This window comes from Manacus candei, unplaced genomic scaffold, assembly GCF_025592945.1.
Source record: "Manacus candei isolate 608988 ecotype Guabito, Panama unplaced genomic scaffold, ASM2559294v1 h1tg000023l, whole genome shotgun sequence".
Taxonomy (NCBI): domain Eukaryota; kingdom Metazoa; phylum Chordata; class Aves; order Passeriformes; family Pipridae; genus Manacus; species Manacus candei.
In genome coordinates this window covers 18,951,411-18,969,538 of record NW_026138071.1, presented here as the reverse complement: position 1 = coordinate 18,969,538, position 18,128 = coordinate 18,951,411, and the positions used below count along the sequence as shown (strand labels likewise).

Genomic DNA, 18,128 nt, shown 5'->3' with positions numbered 1-18,128 from the left:
TCGGTTTTTACGGGCAAACTGACAAAAAGGTTCACCCTGGGATGTGGAGCTCGCAGAAATAAACATTCCTTTTATGAAAAAAGGAGGAGGCAGGATGTTTTCCTACCGTTCAATATGGGTCGCTTTTCTAAGCTGAAGGAAACGCAAGATTTAGAGGGCAAGAAGAGCTTAACCGAGAGCACCTGCCAAAACAAGAGCCATTGAAATATGTAATGTAAAGATGGGTTTTTTTCTTTCCTTCCCATAAACCTGCTTTCTCTCCTGCTTTGCAGTGAGGTCACTGCAGACAAAGTCAATACACAGCCGGATTCTGGGGACAGGAGGAATCCTTTTGGCTCACGATGGACCCTTTGCCTGCTCCTCAGGTTCCCTGAGCTGCATGGCAATGACTCGTGGTGCAGGAGGGGGCTGGGGTTGGGGTTTAAAAGCAAGCAGTTACTGCAAGTGAGGACCCTTCTCATTTCGGCTAAAATACAGCTGGTTAAGTTTCCAGTGATCACGCCTTGGAAGGAAGAACTTTCAAAAATTAATCAACAACTACATTGTTTTCTTTTAGAAATGTGACAGATTTTTCTATTCTGAAAATTTTTAAGTTTTGTTCATATTTTATTTTTTACATACTACTTTACCTTTATATTCACTGAAGGGTTGTTTTTATCAGTATATATGTGTGTGTGTATATTCTTGTCTAAGGACAAAATAGGAAATTCTGGATTTTTAGCAAGTCTCCAACCTATAGCTGCTCTTCACGTTTTTTGGGGAAAAGTGTCTGGAACGAAACTTAAAAAAGAAAAAAAACTGTTCAGGGTGAGGGGGAACAGACTGCTGCTGTCTGAGGGTGTACCAGCAGTCTGGGCATCAGGAATGGGCTCATCAGCCAAATCCTTCAGTAGATCTGATTTCAGACTTGCAGGGCTTGGGGTTTTGTCTCTTATAACGTGCACGTGGAAGAAGAAAAAAAAAAGTGTGTAAGACAAGTGCAGTATGTATATTTTGTAAATCTCATTTTTGTAAGAAAATATGTATTTATGTTTTTACTTGATTTTTTTTGAAGGTCTGTATGAGGCCCTGCTTCACCCCATGTACAGATCACTAAATAAATAATTTTTAATACAAAGACTCTAATGAAGTTCTTTCAGTCTTTGAACACTTGGCAGGTTTTAGAATGGGGGGAAGCTCTGCGAGTAGTGTTTTCACCCTCACTTTGTTATGGGAGATGCAAGAGACTTTCTGGTGAATGCATTGACCAGAAACTCAGCTGTGACTTGAAACTGGCTGTTCTGATTACCAGCCCCTCACAATAGAAGAGCACATTTTGAGATAGCTGGTTTCAAATGTCTGCCCTCACTTGAGGTGCTTGCATCTTAGCCAAGTTTTCTTCCAGGCTCTGCCTCTTGCTGAGGGCAAGCTGATAAACCAGTTCCTTATCTAGAAATTAAGGATAATGCTCTCTTCCCATTCCAAAGGAACTTGGGGATTGAGAACTGGAGGGTGCTACAAGTGCTGTAAATTAAATCCTCACTTTGACTGGAGGAGTGTCCTAGGGAATCACTAAGGACTAGGTCCTTTTCAGTGGCTTTCAAAGAGCAGTGTCTTGAACTGGTTTGTTTTTTGTTTTTTTTTTTTCTTCCCCCACAGCACCTTCTCTAGCTGCAGTTTTGTTCAGGTGAATTTTACTTTAATCTTAATAGCTAGCCTGAAGCCTACATTCTTTCTTATCACAGTCATCTGAAAGCTGATAGCTTCAATGGAATGGTCTATTTTACAAAATTTTTTAAACTGAAATGAATGTTTAGATCTTAAGCTGTGTTGCTAGAATCATGGAAAGTGCCCCAACAAACAGAAAAGTACACCTGTGAAATGATGATTTTTCATTTCACACAATGATTTCAGCCTCCTCATCTGGTTCATCACCCTTCCTGTAACTTAAACTATGCCTATACTAAAATTTAAGTTACAGAAGAGAGACCTTAGCTAGAGGCCATCATAGTAGCTGTGATAGCACAGCAATATGGTTTCATTTACTAAGCATAGTATGTAAGAGGTGCACTTTGAGGGCACTATTTTATTTAGACACTGTGCCCTCAAACTTAACCTTTTACATTTACAGAGTACGAACTACTGATTTAAAAGTTCTTTTAAGAGCTAGCCCCATTCATGCTACCTCTCTAGAAAAGCCACATCTTTTATTTGAAAACACCTCTCCCTGCTCCCCAGAATCACTCACTTGTCAAGTTTCCTTTTTGAAAAAACCTTTGCATTCCTGCCAGTCAGGCTTCTTCAAACTGCTGCATGACCTGAGCTTGCTGATCATTGCTGAGGGGGATTTCATTCCACTCTCTTAGGAAACCTGAACCATTCTATAAACATTTCCTCCCATTAATCCATCAGTGCCGGCCAGAGCGATGGAACGGCTGGAACAGCTTGCGCTCTGAAGGGCTGGGAGTCGGCGGCGGCAGTGGAGTGGCTGACACCCCTGTGCTGTGCAGCCCCAGCTGCGGCGCTAAACACGCAAGTAACCCTTAGGCCATCCTTAGGACATCGCGGGCAGCTCAGCCCGCGCCTCAGGCAGGCGGCCCAGCCCCCTGCTCGCCACTCACCACCCAGCCCTGCTCGCGGGGGGAGAAACTGCAGCTACATGTGAGCCCTACTTCTTTGTCCATACGTGGAAAACCTCACTCATATAGACTTGTTTTAGTTCTAGAGGCATTCATATCTGAAAGCAAACGTCTCTGTTTCCACCAGAAATGGCTAAAGCTGAATGCTTTTATTTCAGTATTTCCTATTAGGTGCTTCTGGTTTTAAAGTCACTTTTGCAAAACTATCCAAACCCTGTGATTTAGGATGATTTTTAAAATTTGAAATTGTAGGTGAAGTCTGATGCTGGTGTAAAGTAGAAGCAAATGATATTCACTTTTAAGCAGATGTGACTCACATCGAGACTGAATTTGCTCACAGTGGAAACAATTTGGAGAATTTCAAGTAGTGATAGTGTCTGGCCCTCTAGAACAAAAATCTGTATCGCCCCTCTGATAACAAAGCAATGGTTACTTTCATAATAGAGCACAAATCAAAAAAATCTCTTAGTGAAGCTGCCTGGAGAAAAGGAGGAAAAATAAGCCTTTACTAACCTTTGATAATCACTGCAAAACATTTTTTCTTCAACTAAAATTTAAGTCCACTTTCAGTTACATTTTTTTAAGATTAAGAAAGGTTTCCTACTCTTTACCTTTGACTGTTGTCTATGCAGCATTTTCGGTTCACAAGACCTTAGCAAGCAGTAGTTATCATTGATCAATATCCCTGCAAGTTTACACTGTTTTTATGAAAACTATATAAACACCTATTCTTAAGTTTCAGAGACATTTGCATAACATTCTAAAATAAAGTATTATTGTTTCGGGCAAGTTAAACAGGAGGTTTGAACAGTTCTAGAGTTCACAAACAGCAGCAGCAACTGAATGTTTGTTTCCAGAAAAAAAGTGCTTTTATAATAAGTCAGTGTTTGTTTGGGTTTATTTTTGGTGGAATACCCACACCAGAGATTTAATGTTTTTGTCTTAGTATTTCACCCACAACCAATAGCTTTGCATGCAAGTAAAAACCACACATCTCTGTGTTCACCAACTGGCAACAGTAAACATTACTTATAATTTTACATGGGCTTAGAAACAAAATTACTAGCTTGTATCTTAAATAGTCTTTTTTTTTTTCTCCATCTCATTCTTATTTCCTTTCAGACCTTACAGGTAGTTCATATACACCCTGCTCTTCATACTGGCCTTGTACTCATTTTATTTTTTAAAGCCCTGAATCCAGCTGAAAGAAATTTGGTCTGTTGCTTCGAGCGAGAGGAAAAGATGACTCTGAATCTTCAGCACTACAACTGTTCATCGAGATAGACTATTGCCAAGCCTGCTCTATATAAACCAGGATAATTGTTTCATGCCAACAGGAGTGTGTGGGTTTGGCAGCTACGACACTGCACAGGATAATATAGGATTGAGGGAATAAATACAGTCATGGCATGTTCCCAAATGCCCCACTTAGAACTGACACACTTTGACTAAAATGATGCTCAAACTGTAAAACTAAAACATGTACAGCAGAGTTTCGTGCTGCAGTCAGAGGGGGATGGAGAGGGTTTTGCTGCTTAGGGTTCAAGGCTGTCTGGTGTGGGTGGATGGGCATTGCTTGTCTCAAAACCAGATCAGGGGAAGTAAGGCACTGACAGCACTTTCTCCTAATTCAGGTAAAGACTGGGCCCAAACACAGTGTTACCACAGCTGCAGCCAAATAGGATTTGACTGAATGATGTCCAGTGAGAACAAAGAGGCCCAAACAGGGTCATGAGCACATACTCACTTGCTCCTCTCTGTACAGCCAGTCTAACCAGGAGACTACGGGGCTGGGATAAATGAGAATATGGATAAAAAGCAGGAATAAGCAGGGCCTAGAGCACATTTTTAAATAACAATTGTGAATTGGGGGAGATCGCTAATCCATATTAGTCAAGAAATCCTGCTAGCAACAACTTGTTCATTTTGGCTGCTCCAGCTGCATCACAACTTGGGTTGGTAATAGGCAATCCTTCGCTTAAGCATGTTGCTCTTACAAATACAGCTGGAAAATCAGTGTCTGCTGCCTAGAGAAGTCTATATGAGTAGGCTTGGGCTGCACAGGTCTTGGAAATGAACGTCATTGTGTGGCCAGCAGGGTAGCCATAACCTTACTATTAACACTAGGATCCCAAAGACCAGGATGAGAACTAGAAAGAAAGAAGAAAATGAAGAGGCCCAGTTCTCCCCTACCTCCAGCTTTACTGAAGTATTGGCAATTCTAACACTGTTCTCAAACCAATCTGCAGGAAGCCAATGTCATTCTCAGGGCAGGCAAGGAAAAAGGTTATTCTCACCATACTGTCCTTTCCCTCAGGCTCACACACTGAGGGACTTGAAAAAGTTTGTGGTGAACAGAGAATTCTGCCAAGAGTTGTAGTAGAAGAAAAAATATATTATCTGGCCCAGATGGACACAAAAGAGTCTTCTAGCAAGTAGGCACTAATCTAGGATTTGGAAGACAAGTGCTTGGTTACCTTCACTGACACAGATGGTGGACAGATCCCATACAGCAAGACTTTCAGCAGCATTCAGGCAGCTAAAGATGGAGGCAGGTTACATCGAAAGCACTTTTCACAAGCATTTAAATTCCCAGGTGCATAACTTGGTAATTGACTAGAAAATCTTGTCTCTGGCTCTAATTCCTTGTCTGTAAAATTGGAACAGGGACACTTCCATATATTATAGGGACCTCGTGAAAATTAATACTCTCAAAATCAGAAGAAATTAAATACAATTATAATAGGGTTTGTATAAATAACTATTAGGTCTTTGTCCCACAGTCTCATGTTATACGAGTAGATTGTGTTTTAGAGAATGCCAGATTAATGCTAGAATAAATTATTTGTGTGTTTCCAATATTCTTCTCTAAAACTAGTCAGGCTGAGCACATGCTTTCACAGGAGTATCACTCTAGCCAGGGTTCAAATATAAGGTGTGAGAGGGTATAAAGAGGCAAGCTAGGTACATAGAAAACTACACTGACCTGGGCATGCATGAAAATCAACAGCTGTTGACTACACTCAAACAAAATGGACTTGTGTTATACTGGTGCTTAGGCAAAGCAGAGATTAGTGTTTGGGCCCATCTGTGCTGGTACTATAGCGTGCTTAACTCTTTCAGTACTTCTCAAGCTCTTGTTTTCTATATACCATAAACAAATTTATTATCAACAGGCTCCATGACAACTCTGCTGTCCCTCTTTCAATCAGTGCCATTCACTTCAGCTTGCTGCAAGTGGGATCTAAATCACAGCAGGAGACCTAAAGCCAAGGTTTCATCCAAGCCCTTGGCAGTAAGAACTCACCTTCCCTGCCACGTTTTCACTTCATCTCTTAGTTCCTCAACAGTTTCTTTCTGATACCATGACCTCCAACAACATTTTTGTCTTTACTAAAGATGGCCAAGTAGAAGGATTAGTTGGCTGTTTGGACATCTTCCTGCCTCAACAACAGGGAACAGCATGAGACTACTATACTTCTTTCACCAATGAAATACAGAGGCATCTAAGCTGACTGGGATAAATATTTTGTGTTGCCTTGATGCCAGCCTTGCCCTTGGCAGGCTTCTGCACCCACCCACCTTCATCACACATCAGGTGTTCGTAAAGTAAACCAACAAATCAAAAAAAGGATTCCTAAATGCACCAAGGCATACTATAATTTATAATTCCCTCTCCCCAACAAACAAAAACATAACTTTAAGAGTTTTTATGGAAGACAGTCGAAGGGAGATACTTTCAAAAATATTTATCTAAAGCACAAATCAGATCAGTTGCCTGACATGCCTTCCTTCCACAAATTTTCCATGTGGGGTGCGTGTATCTGTGTGCGTGCACGTAAGTGCAACGACTGGAAGTTACAACTGTAGGTAAATCTCTCATCAAAAGCCCAGTGAAGAGAGAAAATCAAAAGGCCCTTGCCCAATGCAGCTGTCTGCTAATTAAACACTGGTGTTAATTGCAATAGTGTGGCTAATCCTTGTTCCCTGTGTTTGTTGTGTTGCCTGCCTGAGCTCTGGATTGCTCAGAACTTTCACATTCTCACAGAAAATTAAACTGTCTATAAAAGGAACGAAAGGCTGTGATATGTATATATATCTATAGGGCTATTTTTAAAGGAAAAAAAAAAGATTTTTTTCTGTGTGCTAGTTCAAAGCCAGCTTTGATTATCTAAAGCAAGTAAGTCTTCAGAAAGGGTAAAAAACTAAATGTAAAGATGGAATCTTTTTTATTTATTTCATGATGAAAAGAGCGTTTCTTATTTGGAATGCTCTTGCCTCTCAATTTTTTAATTTTATATTTTAATTACAGGCAAGATGTAAAAGTCTCAGGCAGCATTTCCTGTCCTTACTTTACGAGATGTGCAAAGCAGCATTCCATTAGGGCCAACAGCCAGTAAAAGGGATGTCATTTGACACCCTTACACAGCTCTGCATACCAGGCTGGAACCAAGCGGGATTATGTGAGTGGAGAGAAAACCCTTCTAGAGAGAGGATCTACTCATGCTGTTTTTCTTTACACATTCTGCTCTCTGAAGATGATAAATCAGCTATTGGATTTGCAGAAACAACTCTCATGACAGCTAAAGAATTCAGGCCCAAAGCAGCTGAAGGCAAAGATCTGGCCTCTCTAAAGCAGCTCACAGCGACCGCGGGAAGAGACCAAACCACACCCATGTGCAAAGGGGGTAAACAGCGCCTGGGCCTGAACCATATTCCTCTTCCAAGAAGGGGCAGGAGGTGGGCTGGGTTTCCAGAGCTCAGACCAAAACTCACATCAACTTTCTGCCTTTATGGCAGGCTAAACCAAAGTCCTGCATCTGCATGCTGTAAAATTTAAAAGACCATGCTTTACAGTTACTTTGAGCCACAAACTGGGGCTGTTTTCTGGTAAGAAACCCCTTACCTGCAAAGATTAATTAATAGGTGGATAGTTTTGTATTGTTATGAAGGACAGAACTTTGCATCATTGCCCCCAGTGATCTCATTTTCTGTCTTTGAGATTTATGAATTTGTGAGTTATATGCATAAAGATAAGCCTGTGAAGGACTGTGTCATGAAAATCACTATTTTCACAAGCTCCAATCTTTCAGCTTCATCTCCCTGGCTGCATCTTATTTAGCTGATAAAGTTCTTTGTAGCAATACCAGCCTATCTTATTTAACCTTACATGTAATTCTGCACAGACAATGACAGTTTTATTAGTAAATGAGAAGCAGTGTGTGCCAGCAGACAGGGCACCAGACTAGAAGTCAGGAGACAGTCATAGGTTTCCTAAACTTGCCCATGTCTGAAAATTCTTCCAATCATCCTTACCTCCATTTCTTTTTCTGCCTTTCTCTAAATATGATCATGCTCTTTGGGACAAAAAAAAAAAGTCTCTATTGTCCCCACATATGTGTTGGTACTGTTCCCATCTTGTTGGAGCCCTGATCTTGATGGCGGCCTCTTAAGATTCAGCACAATGCAAGAGGTTCCAATTAAAAATAATTGATCATTAAGAGATAGAGAATGGTAAAGAGCGAGCTGGCACTTTACTTTCTGTGGGGAAATAGTCAAACACTAGTGGCAAAGGAGAGACATGTGTGATGACACTGAATCTTCCCAAAGAAATGAAAGTGGGAAGTGTCACTCATCACCTTTTGGGCTTTTGTGTAACATGCATAAGGAATGTTCCCTTCTCTGAAGAGTCTCTGGGGACTCTTCAGATGATGGGATTTACTGTCACATGCCCTCTTCTGCCTGTCTTTTTTTGGCTGTTGTACAAAGTGTTGCCATGTGGGGTCTGTGTGATAGCACATACTGCAAAACATCTCCAGCTGAGCAGAATCAGTGCTGGCCAGTCAGATTGTTAGCTGGCTGACTATTCCCTAGAAATGAAAACCAGACACTGAGGAAACTATCTTGTTCATAAAAGGAAAATATTTATCTTCAATGAAAAAAAAAAAAAACAAACCCAAAACCAAAACAAAATAACTGCCTGGGTATTTCATTAAAATATCACTAGTGAAGTGATTAAATAATTCAGCAGCAGAGCAAGCAGGAAGCGCACTACTTCCATGCACCTCCAAAATATGGATTTGAATTAAGCAAAACAATTTTCCAGTTAACTCTGGACTGCTTCAACTGAAGAGGAAAACAAAGGGGGAAATGTCTGAATATTTTGTTTAAATGCTTCTTGAATGAAGCAACTCCAAATTTGAATTTGAAATGTACCCAAAAAGAATGAAAAACATTATGCAACCTTATAAGGTTCGGCTGGAATTCAGGGGCAGACTAAGGGATGAACCAAGGCTAAAACAGACAGGTGAAGGCAGGTAGCTTGGCTTTGGAACAACAGGGAGTTTGAGAGACACAGGAGTTGGTTTTACCTACAGGTTCTCCCACATCACTGAAAAAGTCTAACTCGGTGAAAACCTGCACCATGTAGACTTGGTAATAAGGGACACAAGGCAGCAAGTGGAACATTTTTCTAACTGAGATTAGAAATGGCATATAGGGGAAAGTGTTTGTGGAGAGCAGAGAAAGAGGAGAGCAATAAAAAGAGCTGAGACTGAGACACAAGAGGCATATGAATACAGCTACAAGTACATGTACATTTGCTTTTCTTGTGTTTTGGGCTAACCAGAGAGAAAACAACCCTGGTGTGAAGCCACACTTCTGGGCCTGCTCAGCCCAATGCTCATGCTAACTAGCCCTGCCTGCTGGCTAATGCAAGGGGCTGGCTTGTGGACTGAGCTGGCTGGTAGACACCCATCCCAAAGTCCATGCAAGGAGAGGATGTGACTGCCTGCCCCATCCAGGCCGGTGTTGCTCTGGAATTCCTCCCAGTGCCTTTTTAACAGAACATTCATAACAAAGCACCGCCTCTGTCACCCGCTAAGTGTGGTGAAGTGCCCGGGCTGTGAAGGACCACTTAGTCATACACAGCTCCAGTAGCATCTTCAGGGACCGTCTAGTTGCTGACTCGTAAAATGCTGCAATCAACACGAATGCTCAACAAATGACATTTCTCCCATAAATTTTCAAAAGTATGAAGTTTTCTAGGAAAGAAATTAATGAAGGAGCATGTAGTGCCTTTCTAGAATGCTGGTCCCAGCTATTCTCTTGGAAACCAGTAAATAAAGAGTTAAGGTATGAGCAAACACAACCTTAACTGTGCTGTTGGAGCAATGCCCCAATATGGCCATAACACACAGAGCCTGTGCTATCTCAAAGGCAGAGTGCAAACATTTGGGGAATACTGCACATGACCACAGCGCAGAGCCTGAAGCTTTCTTTTTTTTATGGGAAAACTGGTCTGTAGGGAAGCTGCAGGGACTAGGGACAGGGGGAGTGCCAACACCAACCTTACACAAGGGACAGCTGGTCTCTTCCTCAGGACTAGCATGTACTCTACAACCCTTGTCCTCACAGACTGCCACAGGAGTACTCACTGAACCCTTTAGCTCTGAGCCACAGACCATCCCACTGGCACCTTTGTGCACTTCTGGTAATTCCCCTGGGAAGGAAGAGCTCCAGGCACTGTTGTTACCACAATTTACAAAGTCACCACCTAAAGGGGACACTGTAGTGAACCACACACATAAAACAGAGGAGGCAGGGAAAGAGGCAAGCCACCTCCCAGAGGGACAAGGCCTTTCTCATGTCAAAGCTCAGCAGTGTCCTTGTGTCAGAGCCACAAAGCAGCCAAGTGCTCCAGCTCTGCCAGCTGGAGCAGGGCAGCTCTCACAGCTGACCTGCACGATCCCTGGCAGTGCAGCCAAACACAGCCAACCCCAGCCAGGGCATGGGGAAGGTTTCTCAGGCGCTGCTTTTCAAAAGGCCTGTGGCTCACCACTTTTGCTGAGATGGAGAGGCATAAGAGGCTAACAGCCAGCTTTGCTCCTGTCTCAGTTAAGGGTTTTTTTTGGCAGGGGGTAAGATGGAAGAGAGTTTCATCCGTGCTGTGGCACAAACACTGCTCTGAAATGCATGGCCACAGGGAACCCTGTTCAAACACTCCTTATCATGGCAGGGCTATACACAGATGTGTTGTATCCCTCTTTTCTATTTATTTCTCATTTTCTGCTCCCTAGGAAACTGAGAATCACATTAGCCTCTCCCTCTTTTTTTCCCACTTTGAATGTGAGTAGCTAGCACCCATTATTCTGCGACAATGTCCCATCTTACTGACATGTCTTGAATATGTACATTTTTATACTGCTTTAATAGTGCTATTTTAAACTTTAAAGCCTGTCGCTCGTCCTCATGAAAGTCAGATGGAAAATAATACTATTCTCATATTTTTCTGGTCTTTTCATCCAAAGCAGCAGTCCCTAGAGTAAGCCTCTGTCCTCGTGTTGGTAAGAATTTCTGTAGCCAGTTTGCATGGTACTGTCCAGCAACTACAACTGAAGGGCAATTCCCAGTACTACAATTACAGCACACCTGCAGGTGTGAGGGCTTGTTCTGTGACCACTTACAACCCCTTGGTTTGGAGTTTTGGCTGAGTGCATTATCAATTCAGAAATAAATACAGAAATCAAAGGCTACAAAGATCAACATTGTGTTTAGGGCTGTTCCCACCCTCGTGTGGACATCAGTATGTACTATAGAGTACACTAGTGTGAGATCAAGAGGAGGATCACAAAACAGTCTTGACTCCAAACCTCCTCTAGTCTCTAAATACAGGCACATTCCTACAGTTTGGTTTTTTTACGAAGTATCTCATAAGGAAGAGACTTTCTGTTATCACCTACCAAGACCCAAAATGCATCAACTGTCCTACAGCAAGCTGATAAAAGCATGTTCATGTTCCTCAGAAACACACCCCTGACTCAGGGGTGGGTTTGCAGGGCTGCAGACCCTGTGCTTACACTCAAACACTCTCAAGCCTTGATCACGAGCCCTGGGTGCAAACATATGCACCCAGGTTCAGGAAATGAGGCTAAGGCCCGTTCTGCCTGGCAAAGCAATGCCCTGTGGTAGAGCTGGCTAGCAGTGACCAACATAACCTGTCCACATTTCATGAGCAGAGGGAAAAAGGCTAGTGAAGACTGCACAGTGTTGAGTCCTGGAGTTGCCTTGTCCTCTTCCTAGTGATAACCACTGCATTTTCATCAGAGCATTTGGCACCAGCAATTTAAGAGTTAACCATGAAGGTAGACTGAAGAGCATATATGTTATTTGTCTCATTCTGCAGCTAAAAAAAGTCCTTTTAGATTCAGGTTTAAATGTCCCTTTTCCTGACCTACAAGGTATTTGCCATATACTGTCTGTCTCTAGGGTTAATAATCTCCCTGGCAGTAAGCACTTCTGTAAACACTCCCACTTTATCTGCAGAGAGAGAATCCCAACAGTACTGGAAACAGATATAAATGGAAACTGTTAAAAAAATTAATAAAAAAACTTAGCATATGCTAAGAGTAGCAGTGATTTCTGGCAAGAATTAATTAAACCAGATGAAACACTTCTGATATGAATTGTGTGATCAGAGCATTTAATTAATTTTGGCTTTTACTTCATCATAATAAGCTTCTGTGAGGATGAAAAAAGAATAATTGTTTATTCAAATGGTAATAATTTGGGTTTCTTTAATTGATTCCTAGTGTGAAAGCATCGATTCCTGCTGTTTTCTAAAATGCTGGATGGAAACGTTCCAGCATGAGGTCCAGTTCCACAGGCCACCAAATCATTCCCCAGTGCAGCCTCCCATTTCTGATCTAGTCCACTACAGCCCTCTCGCTCCTCCTGGCTTGTCTGTACACTGCTGAGCAGCGAGGCAGGGCTTAGCCATTCTGAAGTGCTAGTGGGTTTATTAAGTATTCCTATGTGAAGCTGATATGTGCTTATAAATAATATTAATGGGACTGAAATATGTTTTCTTTCTAGCAAGCTGGATATTCTGGAAAGGAAATGTTTTAAAAATAAAAAGCAGACACCCAAAGAGTGACTAGAAGTGAAGAGGCTTTAGATAATCTTTAAAAAATCTTAAAGAAAAATATTTTTTTCTTTTCTGACCCTACATTTAGTTCACCAACCTTTGTCCAAGTATAGAGGAGAAAATTGCTCTTGTTTCACTACTAGGATACAGTGTAGAGATGTCCCTGAGATTACAAAGACACATGCTAGCAGTTTTAAAACTAGGACTGGTGATTCCTGTTTCTGTTCATTGTTAATTTGTTGGGTGCCAGTCCCTTAAAAGGCTGTATAATTCTTGCTGGGTATAGGGTGGTACAGGATGAAGGTATGCAAAGAAACAACCACCAAAAAGTAGGGCATTTCTGCAGTTTGAAACTCCATGAAGGCATATTGCAGATTTATGCCTAAACTGACGCTGAATTATGGCTCACTGCTCTAAAACTAGAATTCCTTAGATTACTTAATCTAATGAGGTCCATGAGAGAAGAAAAAGGCCCCAGTCTGTAAGATTTAAGGGGCTGAGACCTTATCTGCACCCTCTCCTGTAAAGCTCCAGGTGCACTGTAAGATCTATATCATCAGTTCCATGCTAAAAACTACGTTGTTTAAAACTGAACAGTCAAAGGCTGAAAAGTGAAGGGCTCAAGTATCACGAAACAGGGAAGCAAAGTTGCCTAATGTAACCTTGTCTGCCTCCGGGTTGTGTGCTATAATATACTGCTTCAGTCTCTGACCAGGTACTGCCCCCACATTCATTCTTTTGGCAGGAGCCCTGCTTCACTCCAGGCACAGGACCTGCAATGCTCTGCATACAAAGCAGCTCTTCAATATTCTTTTTAATCTCTGCTCTTCAGAGTGGGGCTCTGGCTTCATCTACTACAAACTGTCGCAACACTGCATGAACAATGATACTTTTCCATTCTGTGCTGTTTTTTCTCTGCTGTTCAGCCCCAGAGCCCCAAATGCTTTGCACTAGTTAACACATTTATTCCCAAAACGTCCCTGTGAGGTGAGGAAATATTATCTCTAATTTAGAGAATAAGATTGAGTTGCTTTCTGAAGAAAAATAGAAAAGAGGCAGGAAAAGTAACTAGATCTCTAGAGTCCCAATCAACCACCTAAATCATCATCTTTACAACAGGCCTCTGGCCTTTATTCACACCACACAGCTTCTGCTAGAGGTTAGGCAGCAGTGTCAGAGACACAGCCCCATTCACTGGCATAACATAAATCCACTACTGTGACTCCAGACCAATATATTACATGACCCTGTTCTAGGTTTACTTAGGGTGAAATTCAGTCCTGTGCAGAGGGCCAGCATTTATATCCCTTCTCAGAGGTTTGTAGTTGTGTGTGTTCCTCACGCCTACCCTCTGATCTTTATTTGAAACAAAAAAAGTTGTGCTGTTTATCCGCTAGACACTGTGATAACATAATCAGTCTTATCACATGTGTGCAGACTGTGATTAGAAGGGAAAGAGTAAAGGTGGCTGGATTCTTGAGAGCACTCCGACAATCTAAAAAGTAGGAAATGAAAAAACAACACAAACTCCACATTAAAAATAATTTTACCAATGAATTAGGGAACAAAATAATCTCCACCTTTCAATCATCATCTTTATAGCACGAATGGGTTCTGTACACTTGAATACCTTCAACGTGCAAATCAAGAATCTTTTAACTTACTTAAACATGTATCTTGCTCTGTGAAAGGAAGGGCCTCAAATTTCTTCACAGAAGCACCTGCTCAGTTTATGTGAAGGAGAGGACTGCATACTGGTCTCATTCCTTCTGCCCTTTGCCAAGTTTACATATTTTCAGCTGTCCATCTGTGTGACCAGTAGAAACTTGTGAAAACCCCAAAGCAGTGGAAGTTCCCTGTCCTTTAATATCCAAAGGTGATCCCCAGAACTCCTTTGTTACAGAGTTCATGGTAAACCAGTACTAATAAATATTTTTTTCTGAAATCATAGCTAAACCAAAGCAAATTTAAGTTTCACTGGAGCAGAGACATCTACCCTGCTGAAGTCACATTTTCATTACCTGCTTTGAGGCCCATAAATTAGTCAAAAGGTCAAGATTGTCAGTGCAGCAGAAAAAGTGTAGCTCCTCACGCACATGCATGCACATGCACACACACTTCCCTGGTCTTTGGAAACACTCGGGGAAGGAGGAAACAACAACACCCCCCCACAGCCTCTAAACACATTTACCAAATGAGACACATCATGTTCAAAACAGGTTGCTTTTACAGTTCTAGTACCTGCCATGTTCTCCTTTTTTACTGAATGCAGGTTAATGGGCCTAAATAAACAGTTAGAAGTGACTTAAGAGAACAGACATAACATATTCAGAATGTTATTCTTTGCTGCTGTGATTTCTAATTTCGGCTTTTGAATTTCTTTCTGTAAAATATATTTGATGTTTAAAAATATGCATAGGTTTTCAGAGAAGCTTTTATCCATATAGCTAGTAAGTATCTCTCATGTATATTAGGATTTACATTTCTTAGAGCCTTCTGAATAAAGGAGAATTATTCCCACTTCGCAAATTGTGCAGCTATTGTGCCCTGTTGGCCCCATAGTTGGGCCTATATGATGTTACTGCATTCCAGTCCCCTGCCTGTACTACCATGGTATCTGGGGGAGTCAGGATGCTTGGGCCTGCAGCAGAGTTGACAAAGGGAGCAAAGGTACCCCAAGCAAAGACTCTGCAGTTGGACTGAAAGAGTGAGTTGGACACTTGGAGGTCAAAACAGAACAAGCTCTGGGCTTCTTCTCTGTGTGAGTTTTGCTGTCCTAGTATAAGGGCTAGTGCCAGCCTAGTGCTGGGCTTGCAAAGCACCTAGAAACAATCACATAAAACAATCTCAGAAAATCTATTCATACAAAGGCCCAGTGCTGGCTCAGAAACCAATTGCTTGAGTTGCAGAGTGAATTTTGGACAATGCTCATTTTAGATTTGCCTTGCTATTATTGCTCTTCAACTAACAAGTGATAGAGAGTGACTACAGACTTACTTGTCCCCCCTACTCTGATCCAAATCCCTGTAGCTCTGCTCTTACACTGTTATGTTGCCAGAGCATTTCAGCCACAGGGAAAGGCTAGGGCAGAGATGGGAATGAGAGCTGGGGACTCAGCCTTGCCCAGCTGCACTTGCTGCTCCAGTTGCCCTTGAAAAGATGAAAGGGCAATGGCAGCCAGGCAATATTCTTCGTTTCTGCTTTGCCTTGGCAGCAGAAGCTACCAAGGCGGTTCCCTGGGCTCTGCCACAGCCGAAGGAGCCACCACAGCTTCATTTCTGGTTTGGCTGCTCTTGGTAAATGTCTGTTTTGCCTAAGCCCAGACTCTCCCAAGGCTACACAGAGGTAGAGGCTACACCCAAATTCCAAGTCTCAATATAGTAGCTTGACCACAAGTCTGTCCTCCCTATCTTCTTTCTCAGGCACATATTGCCTCAGTCTCTCTATGCCAAATACGGCACAGCATCTCAAAAGTCAAAGCTTCCTTCTCCCTCTTCTCAGCTTCAAAAGTTCACTCACTGTTTTAAAACAAGGGATGAGCTCAGTGAAGAGCTCTATCAGGAAACTGCAGTTTATCTTAGAACCTAACCAAAGCAGGCACAGATTCAGTGTAGTGTTCTCTGGCAGGGTATTTCATGACTAAAGCCACGCTGCTGAAGATGTTGCATGTTCTCCAGCCCACATTCTTAAATCCTTGCTCACTCTCCTGCCCAATCGCACGGAGATAAGCAAAGGAGAGGGTTGTCTGGGCTGTGTGCTCTGTCTGGTAAACAAGTAACCACTGTAGCACATGGATTACAATGCACACACTGTCTCTCCTTGTGCTTACCCTCACCTACATCTCTGCTCCAGCTGCATCATTCCTGTGGAGTGTAATGGCCTCTGATGGTTACAGAGCATCCTTCAAGGCAATCTCCAAGGCTAGGGAAAGAAGAGAATTTCTATCGGCTGCCAAGTCAACAGAGGCTTCATTTCTAAAAGTAATTTTGTTATGAGGGCAACATTTCTAACAGTGGAAGTGTGATTCAGGGTGTGACAATGCCTGAGCTTCCTGATCACTCTGTACCCCAAATTCTGTGGGACTGCTAGGGACTTTCTCAACTTTCATGCAAACTCTGAATTAGCAGAAATCCCTTGAGCGAGCTCAATGTGAATTCTTTGCTCCCATTGTCCTCCAGTTCACATGTTGGGAGACTTCTTCCTGCTTCCTCCTTGTCAGGGAAGACAGCTTCAACAATATGGATTTTATTGTACACCCCCTACATCCCACTTCTTCCCCTTGTCAATAGCACAGAGGCCCAATCGCCATCTCAGCTGCAAAGAGGAAATGACTATTCACAAGACACAAAGGTTTATGGATTTCTGCCTAACAAAAGATCATTTCTCAGCGGACACTCAGTGTACCGGTGCCTCATCTCTTCCAGTAGGAAGGCAGATGCCTCAAGTACGCCCAACCCCAAGGAATGGGAGCACTCTCCAGGGCAGGTGTACTATGCAAGGTAGCCTCTTAATCTTCTCACATGCACAAGCACTATTTTTCATACCAGCTGCATCTTAAACACTCGGTTAAGATGGTGATTAGTGGTGATGGTAGGGTGTCACAGTGGGAGCTTTCTTAAGAAGAAAAGGCTTTGATTGAGCCAATGAAAGCTGTTGCCAGGGAACCAGATGCCATGAACACACCACTCCAGCAGCGCAAGAATACAAACCATGTGAGTACTGGACTGAGCTTTAAATGCATTTGCTGGTTGAGGCCTGAATACACCATTAACTCTTTCAGTACTTGAAAGAGTTCACACAATGAACTGGGAAGATGGGAATCTATTACAAGTGTAGAGGAGAAAAACATCTTCTGATATCTCTCTATAACACCTTGTTGATTCAGAAGAAAAACAAAGGGGGGAAACTTTTGACCTTTAGTTTTTGACTGGCAAAGAAAGTTTGTTTGTTTTGTAAAGTATGTAAGGAAACTTCTCTTCAAAGTAACCCTTAGTTTTACACTAATGTGAAAAGGAATCAGATAAGTGCTCAGATAACCCTACAAAAGTATTAATTTTGTTTTTGCATGGGGTGTTACACATGAAGTTTGGTGTGCACACAGTGTATTCACTGGTCAGTTCCTCCGCAAGAGGAACAGAATAGCTCAGATTCCATTTTTCCCAGATCTGAGCTGGTTTCCAACACAAATGTTACCGATTTGAATTTTATCTGATCAGTTGCCAATTTGTTTCAAAGTTAACTTTCCACTCTGATTACTAAACAGCCTTGTACTCTACCGACAGAGCATGTTTTTCCTAGTGTAAATTCCACAGTGCTCTGCAACCCTACCAGTAAAACGCAGTGAAAGCTCTAATTAAAAATCATGCCTGCCATATGTCAATTCATAAGAACTAAAATTAAACTAACAAGGGGCTGGAACCAAAACTTTTTTTGAACACAAGAGCCTGCCTGCACTCTTTTGAAGCAGAACATGTGGAAGCCTGGGTGGTTCTTACAGGACAAGAACTGGCCCCAAATATTTTCATCTTCAGGCTTCCAGTTTGAATCCAGCACAGGTTCCTAAACACGAAAAGCAATTCCCCACT

General features: G+C 42.1%; 1 protein-coding gene across 3 annotated transcripts in view; it reads right to left on the bottom strand.

Annotated features, from left to right (window-relative positions):
- Positions 1-18,128, bottom strand: part of ALS2 (alsin Rho guanine nucleotide exchange factor ALS2) — a 223,082-nt gene that overhangs the window by 149,954 nt on the left and 55,000 nt on the right. The window lies entirely within an intron of this gene.